This window comes from Podarcis tiliguerta, assembly GCF_965153285.1.
Source record: "Podarcis tiliguerta genome assembly, chromosome: 6".
Taxonomy (NCBI): Eukaryota; Metazoa; Chordata; class Lepidosauria; order Squamata; family Lacertidae; genus Podarcis; species Podarcis tiliguerta.
The window spans coordinates 78,389,236-78,402,256 of NC_139539.1; the positions used below are offsets into that span (position 1 = coordinate 78,389,236).

Consider the following 13,021-nt stretch of genomic DNA (forward strand, 5'->3'; position numbering starts at 1 on the left):
GGTGGCTGGATGTCTATATATTAGTTTTTTCTAGCTGTCAGATGATTTTGACTTTTTCTGGAGGTCAAATAGTTTGCAAATATTTCCACACATCCTGTACTTACTCATCTGCTTCAGTATCGTCACCTCTGAATCCTGGAGCAAAACTGATTGCTGGAATGCCTTCTCTCGCATCAACATACTGCTCTAGAATCCAAGCTTTTTAGGCTTGGATAGTGTGGCTCATGTAACTCTCTAAAAGGCAAGTCTCTAAATGACTGAGGGGGGAAATGCTTCTCTAATGAGGGTTATTCCAGGCTGAGCGCAGCATAAAACCTCTGCTCTTATGCATAGATGGGTCCTCTCTCATACTTTCAATTCACATTTAACCATCACACGCTGTCCCTCCACTCCACCAGCCCCCTCTTTTTAGCACAACTCTCTCTTAAAGAATTAAGTAAAAATCTGTGGCTATGAAGCCATGGGGGTGCGGGAAGATGAGGGATCATGCTCAGGTGTTTAAGCAGTTTTAAAATCATACGATGTTCTCCCATCACCACATATGCATGAACCAGCCTAATGAAAGTGTTTTCATTACATTGCATTAAATTGCATTGCTAAATGGTACAGCTCAAATGATGGGTCTTCTAACCTGGCAAAGACTTGCTGGTATTTGTGACAGGAGGTATGTAACTGACAACAACAAACTTTGCCCTGCAGTCTCAATTTTTGTGTGTGACTCTCTTTTCCCAACATAGCATAAATACTTGAAATATTGTGCTGCTTCCTCAGTTTGTATTTATAGGTAAGGCCATTTCTGATTCATTTTTCATTGCATAGAGCATTTTGTATACAAAAGTAAATTACTCTGAATGGCTAGTCCTTACATCTCTGTTTCTGCACAGAGTTCCTTGATAGCAATGAAAAGATGGCATAGATCTTAGAACAGAGTACAATCTGCTCTGGAGGTGTTTGATCCAGAGGTAGTCTTCATTCATAAAGTATTGAATGTGTTTGAGGTCATATTACCAGACTTGAGGCAAATCCCATTAGCTCTATAGGTATTGATAATAAATGATGAAGAAAAACGAAATGGGGGTTGTGGGTGTGAGACGAAAGAATCGCAATATATTATTACGACAATTTACATGTGCAATGATAAGTCAGTGAAGTCCGATGCTCTTATTTCATATTGGAATGTGTTCATAGTTTTGTCATGGGAATTTATGGCTTTTTAATAAAATGTCTCATAGCAGTCTGATTTAGTTTAAAAAATGAAACAAGCAAGGTGGTGAAAGACAAGTTTCTGGCAAGACTAACACTGAAGGGAAAGTATTAAATAAATTATGCCTCTCAGAGAACTTCTGGTGTCTCTTGCAAAGACTTTAAGATTAGTGCAAAAAAATCATAATAAGGTTTGTCTTTTTAGATGGTGCCTTTTAAATAATGATATCCATAATAGGTTATGCATGAAAATGCATATTAAGTGATCATTTTGCTCTCCTTTACATTGCAGTGGGAGATGGAAGGAAGAAAAAAACCCCCTCTTTGTTACTGATGTTTTAAAATAAGTTTTAGTCGCACCGATGGTGGTGGAGGCATTTGATTTATTTATAGAAAATTATTTACCTTCTGGAAAAAAAGACTGTGAAAAGCTAATGGCAAATGTTGGGGAAATACAAATGCAATGCCAGCAGAACTGTATTGATGTCTGCGATGTCATGAAATCAAATCTATAACTTTAACAAGACAATCTTTGGAGCTTAAAGCACTTCTGCTTTTTGTAGTATTCAGGTGGCTTATACATCTGAATACTCAACAGTGAGTCCCTGTGCTTAAGCATAATATTAAGAAATCAGCACTTCCAAGTTCTAAAAGTCTTGTACAATTAAATATGGTGGAAATGGCATCCTTCTTCCCACTCACCCTTTCAGCTCTAACTACAAGGAAAAACATTTTTTGTGTTGCCTCAGTAAGTACCAATCTCTTATCTCTTCCACTTTATTCACTCAGGGACTAATTACCAACTTTTTATGTGAAACCGTCTTACTGTGTGCTCACAGTGGGGCGCATCTCTTTCCCAATCCTTCTTGGAGAGTAAACCCTGAGGTCTTGTGGAATATATTACTTTTTTTTTACAAGCACTTGCAATAGCATTTCTGTCAAAACACTGAATTTTGTCTCCTCTATAGTTTACTTCTGAAGATAAAGACTATTTTTTAAATAGAGGTGCCAGTATTAGTTCTGTAGTCACTCTAAAGGTCTGTCAGCATTCCCAATTTTCAATGGTTTGTCCCCCCCCCCCCCCAAAGCAGAGATTGAGCTCCAGCTTCTGCATATGAAATTCAGCTTGCACAGAGTGCGTTAGCATATTTTTTAAAAAAAATGGGTCTGGCCTTTAGAGGGGGAGAAATATAAAAATATTTAGGTTTCAGAGAGGCTTCCTTCCCCTCTTATATTCAAGACATGAAAAACTGAAATTTGGTGCACTATTAATCTATAGAGAATGCAGACTGGTTTGGGAATTTTGAAAAGGAAAAATGAAAGGGAATGAGAGATTTAAGTCTGAAAATGGTTACTGTGCTGGAGCTGTGTAAGTACTTTTCAAAGAAAGTTAATTTATTTTCATTGCACATCTTGGATATCTTACTGGGTGCACTTATTGAACACATGGCCCTCACAGCTTTGTACCTTCATGTATAGTGGAATGTAGTTAAATAACCAGAAGCAAGTGTAATAAATGGGCCTCTTATTTGGTCAATATAGAACATGTACACACAGAAAAGATCGGAAGTCAGGCCTTGAAGAATGAAGATACAATGCTACGGGTGTTTTCCTATGTTGCTGCCATGAGACCACCTCCACAGATAGCATTGCTTCATAGATGCATGCAAATCACTTAAGCATGGTGGTAACAAGTGGTGGCATGCATGTGTAACTTGCCATTCATAGGTAACACACCGTAGGCTTTTGTATTGCTTCAGATTGAGTTTTGGTACTGCCTCTCATTACCTCAGGCAGAATGATTGTATTGTCTCATGTTACCTTAGAACCCAATGCTGTGCCAGTGGGTTCCACTGATGCAGCGGAACTTCCATTTCCTCTCCCCATACACCCCCAAAATCTGTTCAGGGGGGTCCCCAAACACCTCAGGGCTGTTTCTTAGGGGATGTGGTGATGGTCGTGAAGGAGGGAATAGGAAGAGGAAGTTCCTCTTTAGACCAATGGAGCTGTAGCACTGGGTTCAGTCTAATAGATTATATCTACTGTTAGTTATACCCTGAAAAGAAATTAATGGACATGATCAGTTCAGTTTCATGTGTTTGCAATGAGTATAAAAGGTAAAGGGACCCCTGACCATTAGGTCCAGTCATGGCCGACTCTGGGGTTGTGGCGCTCATCTTGCTTTATTGGCCAAGGGAGCCAGCTTACAGCTTCCGGGTCATGTGGCCAGCATGACTAAGCCGCTTCTGGTGAACCAGAGCAGTGCGCGGAAACACCGTTTACGTTTCCGCCGGAGCAGTACCTATTTATCTACTTGCACTTTGATGTGCTTTCAAACTGCTAAGTTGGCAGGAGCAGGGACCAAGCAACGGGAGCTCACCCTGTCGCGGGGATTCGAACCACCGACCTTCTGATCGGCAAGTCCTTTGCTCTCTGGTTTAACCCACAGCGCCACCCGATTCCCATGCAATGAGTATACTCTGTGTATAACTTAGCTGCATACAATTTAATGCTTTTCCATGGTATCAAATAACACATTTGTTTGTGAGATATGTGGATTAATCAGCCAGCTGCAACTACGCCAAGTCTTTCACAAGTATTTTTTGGAAGCCCTGAGACATGGCATCTCAGTTTTAGTGACCCCCCCCCCCAAACACACCTTCTTTGCTGTACAACATCCAAGATGTGCAATGAAAATAAATTAACTTCCTTTGAAAATTATTTACACAATTCATTCTCAATAGTCCTCGCTGACATAATCTTATTGCCATACTTTATTAGGTTTGTAACATCATTGTGTTCACTGTGTGGTCCCTGATTTGGTGAGATCAGCAATGCAACTAATTCAGGAAATCAGTATCTGGGAGGAAATATCCTGAAGTAGCAGCAGCCAACAGAAACTAGCCATAAGACGGTTTATTTTTAAACGTATGTAGGCTTTGTAAATATAGACATAGATACATTTATTCAAGTTGGCACCCCTGCTGTCAACTAGGGCTCAAAATCTGAAGGGAAAAGGTAAGCTAGATGGATGACCACAGTATTTCTCATAGGAAGTAAGGTGGAAAGACCCACACTCAGATGGGTGGGAATAGAAGATAAGGTCATTGGATGCTGCTAAATGCTGTCACACTTTTTCAAAGTAAAAGACTAAAAAGACTCAAAAAAATTAGCAAGCAGGAAATGTCAACAAGTGAACAGCTGATGAGCAGTCAACATTTCCTATATAAGGAAAATGATGGTGGCCTTTAATTTCTTGAGGTTCCAGCAAGAAGGAGATTTGTTTTTATTTTATAAAAAATTGAACCCACAATTGAGCAACCTGGGCCAAGGACACTAATACTTGAAACTTTTGTCCCTGGCCTAAGACCAAATACACAAGCGTAATTTCTCTCTCTCTCTCTCCCTCTCCCTCCCTCTCTCCCTTTTTTTACTGTGGACATAAAATATTTTAAAGTTCATTGGAGTGTCAAATAATGGATACATTGTTTTGGAAGTCTTGCCTTTTTAAAGTGCATTACAACAACCAGTGTGCTTCAATCATGCAGAAATAATAGGCTAGGCTCAATGATATTTTCTCTTAAATGCAGCTTAAGATGCTTACATAGTAGAGGAATGCTGCAATTATTGGTGTGAATCCCATTTCAGCTTCTAACTGTTAAGGATAGCTAGAATTACAATTTGTTACAGACCAGTTCACAACTCAAATAAAAGCACATTTTACAACATTTTATGGCATCAGACTGCCGGGTGCATTATTTAAAATTATGATTCTCTTCATTTTAATTTTTTTTTTAAAGCATGTAAAATGGTACCTTCTTTCACAACAGATCATCTATGCCTTCTTTCTTTTGCTAGATTGGAAACCCTTTGAACCAAGAACAATGTCTTTTTGACATACAGAGATGAGCATTTTGGGCTGTCTCTTGTAACAAATCACTACATGCTGCAATGAATATGTGGGAAGAACTTCTTTTGCAATTCCAGGGCTTAGTGTTTTGTACATGGGAAGATGAGTGTGCATCTTAGCATATGCCTTTCTTCCACCACTGAGGGAGCAGTTGATTCAATAAATGGAACCACTATAGAGAGATGACTTCTCCTGTGAACCAAATGAGGAAGAAGCACCTTATGGGTGGGGTATATCCATATGTTCATTTGAGTATACCTCTGGAATACCAGGGGATCATGAGTGTGTGAGAGAGAGGGCTATCACACTCATATCTTGTGGAGGTCCATAAGCATCTAGATGAGCATTTGGAGAATAGAATGCTGGACGGGCCTTTGGTCTGATCCAACAGAGCATTTATTATGTTCTCTTGCCAATTGCAGAGAATGACTGTACTGAATGTTTCACTTGGAAACTTAAGTCTTAGCTGTTTTGATGAAAAGTCTAAGGAACAAGCCATAACAACTTCTCCAAAGTGGTAAATGTGCCTGCGTAAAAAGAAACAGAAGCATTTTCTTTTATTTTCTGAAGAACGTCATCTACATAAATGTTTTCTGTGGTCAAAGCAAAGCTCTGCAATCTTTATAGGAACCCCATGAGCCAGTCCATGTACATTTAGAAAATTAATCTATATCTGCCAAAAGGGAAAATGGAAAAAATAGTTTTTCCTGGGGAATAAATTCTGCCATCACTCTACAAAATATTTATATCTCATACTCAACTTTTCATTTTAGTTTCGTTCGGGAACTTACATGATTTTTCTCCCGTGAAGTTTTCTTACGTTGTTAGAATAAGATATGTGGTTAAGTTCATTCAAGTGGCACGTCCGTGGTATGAATAAACCAATGTTATCATATGAAAGAGAATTAAGCAGGCAGATCCAAATGGGGATATATTAAGCCAAATTTTAAGCTCCAGTTGTTGAATTTAGCTGGTACTAGATGTCTGGCTTGCCTGAGGATAAATTCAGCTAATCGAATGAGGAAAACAGCCTCAGGTATGATGAAAATTACAAGAGATCTCAGTCGAACACTTCTTGTTATAAATATTAGCTCAAAGGTATTCCTCTGGTCTCTGGGATGGGGGGGGGATATTTGCATGTAATTAATGGCATTTCAAGCTTTTATGAGAGTGGCTTAAAATGTTAGCTTTGCTAATTGTTATAATGACAGTGGGCTGGGGATTCCACAGTAGTAAGGACCCTAACAAAGCAATACTATATGAAACCCTGCATGAGAAAGATTTGCTAAGCTATAGGACTTGAGAGAAACTATACTACGTTGTTTACAGAAGCATGCGGGAACAAGTGGGAATTGGTTTCCCTCCCTCTGCTGTGTAGTTAATACTTTTCCTGCCCTGTATTCCCTCCTTAAAGGGGCACATGAACAGAGATCCTTGATCAAATGCTGACTTATTTGCTACTCCCCCTAGCTTTAGGTGAGTTGCCCTCTTTGTCTTTATTCTGAAGCATTTTCCTTATCGGTTCAAATATTTGTTTGCAACTTTATTTTTCAATGATTTTCTTTTCTTTTTTAACTTCTCTGAGAAGGCAGGGGAGATGGCATGATGCTTGGCAGGTTTATCTGCAACACCATTGATGCTTTAAAAATTGCTCAGATAAGGTAGAGTGGAGTGGCTTTGTGACTGATATAGCAGCTAGCCAAGTAGGGCGGTACAAATCCAGCTTCTACCAAAAACCAGAAAAATAGTTTTATATTGTTTGTTGTTGTCATTTAGTCGTGTCCGATTCTTCGTGACCCCATGGACCAGAGCATGCCAGGCACTTCTGTCTTCCACTGCCTCCCACAGTTTGGTCAAACTCATGCTGGTGGCTTCTAGAACACTGTCCAACCATCTCGTCCTCTGTCGTCCCCTTCTCCTTGTGCCCTCCATCTTTCCCAGCATCAGGGTCTTTTCCAGGGAGTTTTCTCTTCTCATGAGGTGGCCAAAGTATTGGAGCCTCAGCTTCACGATCTGTCCTTCCAGTGAGCACTCAGGGCTGATTTCTTTAAGAATGGATAGGTTTGATCTTCTTGCAGTCCATGGGACTCTCAAGAGTCTCCTCTAGCACCATAATTCAAAAGCATCAATTCTTTGGCGATCAGCCTTCTTTATGGTCCAGCTCTCACTTCCATACATCACCACTGGGAAAACCATAGCTTTAACTATACGGACCTTTGTAGGCAAGGTGATGTCTCTGCTTTCTAAGATGCTGTCTAGGTTCTTAAAAAACTTAGTTTTATATATGTGCCCCAAATACACTGTGCCTCCTCCCACAGTAGGTTCCTTGGTTGAAATACGTGTGTCTAAAGTTTACATATACTAAAGCTGTTTCGGTGAACTTGCAATCCAGATCTGAAGTAACTGAGCAGGACTGCTTAGATCAGAGATGGGGAACCTCTGGCTTGCCACACATTGTTGGGACTCCAACTCCCAATAACCCACAGGGTCTGGGATGATGGGAGTTGTAGTCCAGCTACATCTTGAGGGCCCCAGGTTCTCCACACTGGCTTTAAAGGTTCTATAGGTTGTGGCACCAAATGATGTCAAGATGAAATAAAACACTCTTCATGTTGGTACAAATTGTGACAGACCAAGTGGAACACAAATGTTTTTTTTGGCGCAGTGGTTCACAACAAACCACATGGAAGCACTCCTTTTGGGATCAAAGGATGCTGAGCCACTGATAGTCTGAGTCAGCAGCTATTCACCCTACTAATCACCAGTACAGCCACTGGAAGAAAATGTCTTAATAATAATGTTTCATTGCCTGAGTATGCATTAAGCTAAAAGAATGATCGGACTTCAAGGGCATTTACGTGCTTCCTCTTCTGTGAAGCATCTTTATTAAGATTGCATGCCAAAAGAAAGGAGATATGACTCAGGGACTGACTAGAATGTAGTTTCTGACTAATCAACAACAAGGGGACAAAAACTGCATTGTTGATGCCTGATTTCCTCAAGAGGCTGCTAATGCCAAGTTAACATCAATAAGTGTTGGTATAATGGCTGAGATCTAAAGAGCCCAGTGTGCAAATGGAAAGCATGTTTTGGTGCAGGGGTGCACATGGCCAGCTTTTTCTAAATGCATCTGCTTGTGGTTTATTGAATGTTGTCTCATGTGATTCTCTGATATTCAGAGGCAGGTTTTTGGGATGCGAAAGAGGTTCCAATGGGACAGGCAAAGGTATCCCAGTGTGTATGAAAGCCAAACATAACCTTTTGGCCCCTGGCCTGTGTAATTTAATAATATATGCACACATAATATGCCTTGGGAAATATGTCATTTGTATCTGTGGATCCATAGTGTATATGCATTTGCCTTGTGGCAGGATTCAGCAGCATCTCTAGCTATAGAAACCTGTCATTTAACACAAATGGTGGGCAAACACCCCTCCACTTGGTTTGGAAATGGGTTCAGTTGTTTCCCCTACCCCAGTTAATGCTTCCTCCCTGCCCAGTTCCAAATTGTAAAACTTTGTTGTACTAAGACTCTGACAGATTCCCAGCCTCATGTGCTAAAACCACACCCCTCTTCTCTTGCTGCCTTCTCCATCAGGCTACATGGAAGCAGCAGAGCAATGAGGTGTATATTATGGACCGATGTGCCCTGGAAAACTGTTTCCTAGTCTAGCACCTGGAACACTGCTTTCGAAACTTCCCCAGTACCTTGCTCTTACTGCTGCAATTATTGGGTATGGTTTAGTGGTAAACACAGCAGGGAAAGAGACTGTGCAGCAGGGAGAGGATAGCATGTGGCAGCAACATGTTCTCACTGGAGGATCAAACCCAAATATGATCCAGGCCCAACTTTGGAAGGGGCTGAGCTTTGATATGGAAGGGGTTGTATTCTGAATTATCCCGGTTCTGATTCCCCCTCCGCATCACGTTAAGATTATCACAGTAGCTCTTTACTGCTTTCAGCCAAGCTACTCTAGCATAGACCCATATAAGTTCAACTATGGGACACGTCTAGGTCAAACACTGCATAAAGCTACCTCTTTATGATTTTCAAGATGTGTTTGTGCATCTCATGTTCTCTAAGGGGAAGTTTTTATAACTTTGGAAAACAACAACAGGGAAACAGTATTTTCAGACAAACTGTAAATACTGGATATCCACTTTTCTGAATAGGCCACCATGTGATAAAATTCTGGAATTTGGGAAACTTGGAACTTCTAGAAGTCAACATTAATTTTCATTTATTCGGCTTTGTGTTTTTGTACCTCAGTAAACAACAGAAGAATTAGAGGGAGATGTGTCACATTGAAGTGGTATTTCCCCATTAGAAACAACAACTAATCTTACATAAAGTTAATGATTCCAAAGGAGCAGTCTTCTGATTTTGAACTTTTGAGATTAGCAATAACTCTTTTTCACTGCATTTGCTAGGATGCCTTAATGGATAAGAAGGAATTTTTGTGCACTACTCAGAGCCAGGAATTCATTTCTTAACATGAAACGTTTATAGGGTCAAACATCCACGAAACATGAAGCATTTCAGAAATATTAGTTTTGTTGTCATTCATGGGCTGGCATTGTGGAATATAAAAATATGAAAATGAAAAATATGTTACAGCTTCTGCTCTCTAATACTATTCCAGGGCATCCTATTCTTCTAATACATGTTCCCTATCCCTAAATTAAACCATTTATAGTGATACCCTGTAACCTTTGCTCCTCCCTTGATCATTGTTGCTTTTCTAAGTGCTCAACACACAGGTTATTGCACCATTCAGCTTAGGCCAAAGGGTACTCTTGAGATACGGTGAACATTAACACAATTAAAATGCACAGTTCAACCCAGGTGAACACATCAGAGGGATTGCAACACAATACACATGGAAAATGTCATTTGAATGTTCATTTTTCCTATTTAGCCTTTAAAAGCCATAACACCCAGATCCCACCATAGGAAAGACAGATTGGTCTTGTTACCTGCCTTGGGAAAGAATTGCTAGCTAGGATAACCTGACTTGAAGCCCTGGTTGTGTCCAAAATCTGAGATACTTGATGTTTCAAATTCAGACATCCTTCATTTAGACCAAAATAACAGACATTTATTGTGTACCTTGCAGTCAGTGACTATTTAACAGCGAGAGACTATCACAGCGTGGGTCCTCTTTTACTTTATGTGCTCAGTAATGAAAGTCCACTATTGATTTTTCTGTAGCTGCTTGTAACTATTATAGTTGATACATCAATAGAAAAGGAAAGCACAATGTTTCATAGGAGGCAGAAAATCAGAGAATACACCATGCCGGGACAGTAAATCATGCCATAATCTCTGGAATTGATAGATGGTTACTGCTAACTTGAAACCCATGGCTTTTTCTGAAAAGACTGGCCTATAATCGCCCAATATGTCCTAACAGACTGAGTGCCCGTAAGAGTGCTAAAGGACACAACACAATGTTTCATTGGGTTTTTTTTTAAGTTTCTTTTAAAAAGGTTACCAAAAGCTGGTCTGTTTTGTACTGGAAGGATTAATTTGCTCTTATTATATACCTTGCAGTCCAAAAATGAAAGAACAGAAATTTGGTAAGAAATTGGTAGGATTTCAAGATGGCTGAAAAGAATTAATTAGCAGAAACCATTAATTTAATCTGTAGATTGTTATTCAGATTTGCATCAAAGCTGTTCTCCATATCTAGTGGTTCAGTTCTGCCTAATTTACAGGTACATACTGACTTCAATGCCAATTCAATTCATTCCAAAACTTGGTTCATATTCTCTCCATGCAGTCATGTATATCAGTGTCGTGTGCAGTGGCAGATGGCATGGTTGCGGCTGCACAGTTCACCTGACCTGGCTCACTGCAGCATACCAGGATGAAGAGGGTGAATGGCATGGTTGTAGTGAAGTCAGCACAGTGCAAAAGTGTCAGTAGGAGTGCCAGATCAACTCTGCCAGTGCATTTGCACCACGCCAACCTTGCTGCCGTGCATCTCCACCTTGGTACCAAGACAGAGCTCAGGTGAGCAGCCCAGCTACTCCATGCCATCCACGGCTGATCAGGCATTAGAATGGAAATATTTTAAGGGGCAAAGCTCGGTTGCAGAGTGTGCATGCAGGTTTAATCACTGTTATCGCCAAGTAAAGCAATGACAGGCTCCCAAGCCGTAGCTTGGGCAATGATGTTGAGCTGTTCACAGTAGGAGTGGGCAAGTATAATGCATCTTCAAAATAGCACACAAGCAGTGGCCTCATTCACATGTGATGGTAAACCAAACCATGGCTTACCAGGACTGTGCAAATGTCCCAGAGAGGAGCTTGCACCTACTTTGCTTTCCCCCAGTCCTTTCAGTGTAGTGTGGTGCAGCAGCTTAATCAACGTTTGGTTGCGTGTATCATCTGAACCTAGGATTGTGGCTAAGATCTCTCCTTCCTTAACCATAATCCAAAAGTACAGGAAGGACTTTGGCTAAAGATAATGCTTAAGATGGAGACAACTTCACCACAATCCTGGGTATGGATGATATGTGTTGATTCTCATGTCTGTAGTTGGGTGTCTGCAGTCTCCTCAAAACCAAGGAAATTTCCACCTAATCCATACAAAGGCTTTCAATTTTTTGTCCATCAGCTTAACGTGGGTGCTAAGTAAGTCACTGTCTCCCTACACGGGAACCTAGCTTCTGCTATGTTTCGTAATAGGGGATCATTCTCTACATTCTGCATTGCAGTTGCAGATAATTTTAAAGGATACACACTGGTATTGAGAAAATCACCAAATCGTGTTGGAGAAACTCCCAGGTTATTCTTTGATGGTTCATTCCCCCTACCCATTTCCCTCCATATTCTTGTAGCACCATGAACATGGATTATTAATGGGATGGGCAACGACACACAAGGATGTGGTTTTTATATTGAGGATAGATGGCAGGGGGAACTCACAGGGTGGATATGTGAACCTCTAAAGCAGCACTTCCCCAACCTGGTGCTCTTGAGGTGTTTTTGACTGCAATAGAGTTACACTCTCATCAGCAATTGTGCTGGCTGGGACTGATGCAGTCTGAAACATCTGAAGGGGATCAGATTGGGGAAGCCTGCTCTAAAGGCTAGGGCACAATGAAAGCACATTTATGAACCTCAGCCATGGAGAAGCAATATGGGCATATTGTTGAGGTATGGGTGTTCGGCTGTTGCTCCTCATACCATATTGAGAAGGACAGGTGACTAATGAGGCCAACCTTTCCAACTGGTTCCAAGGTCCTTTTTGGATTAAAATCTTGTCTGTAGCATGCTGAGTGTTTCTAAATGCATTTTGAAAATGAAGACGTGCAGAACAGGCGGTGGTGTTGGGCCTTCATAACTGATTTGGGCAATTTCCAAAGTTAACTGAGATTCCTCAGTCTCAGATGCCCTAGGCCCAATGCAATCAATGACTGGTTAGATTAAGAATTATGTTAAATATGTTATATAGTATAAAGTGCCTGCTAAACTGTAGTCCCTGCTGCAGTGATCTGAGGACCAATTCACACTTTGCACTGGTGATATAGTGATATTTATTTTTAGTGGCAAGCTTTTGAAGAATGGAGATATGAGTTTGTAACACACAGTCATTAACTAGCATTCAGGTCGTCACACTACCCTGTTTATGCCACAACAAAAATATAGACTGTGACCCTTTACCATATTAAGAAAAGCAACCACTTTTACCCTACAGTTTAATGGGCTTCTTTATTATTGAGCGGCTGTCTGATTTGGCTGCAGTTTTCTCTTTTCTCCCTTTGTGTTCATCAGCATTCAGAGGAGTATTATGTACCAGCTGTTCCAAATGCACCACACACTGCTCTTATACTAGATATGTTGGAGCAACCAGACTTTGGCGAGTGTGTGTGGGATAAACATCATTTCGTGGTTCTACCA

The 13,021-nt window shown here is 40.6% G+C and overlaps 1 protein-coding gene and 1 long non-coding RNA gene across 5 annotated transcripts in view; one reads left to right on the top strand and one right to left on the bottom strand.

Annotated features, from left to right (window-relative positions):
- LOC310679763 overlaps positions 1-13,021 on the top strand; it is a 149,031-nt gene that overhangs the window by 69,335 nt on the left and 66,675 nt on the right. The window lies entirely within an intron of this gene.
- Positions 1-13,021, bottom strand: part of NR5A2 (nuclear receptor subfamily 5 group A member 2) — a 119,693-nt gene that overhangs the window by 5,767 nt on the left and 100,905 nt on the right. The gene's annotated exons all lie outside the window — the stretch shown is intronic.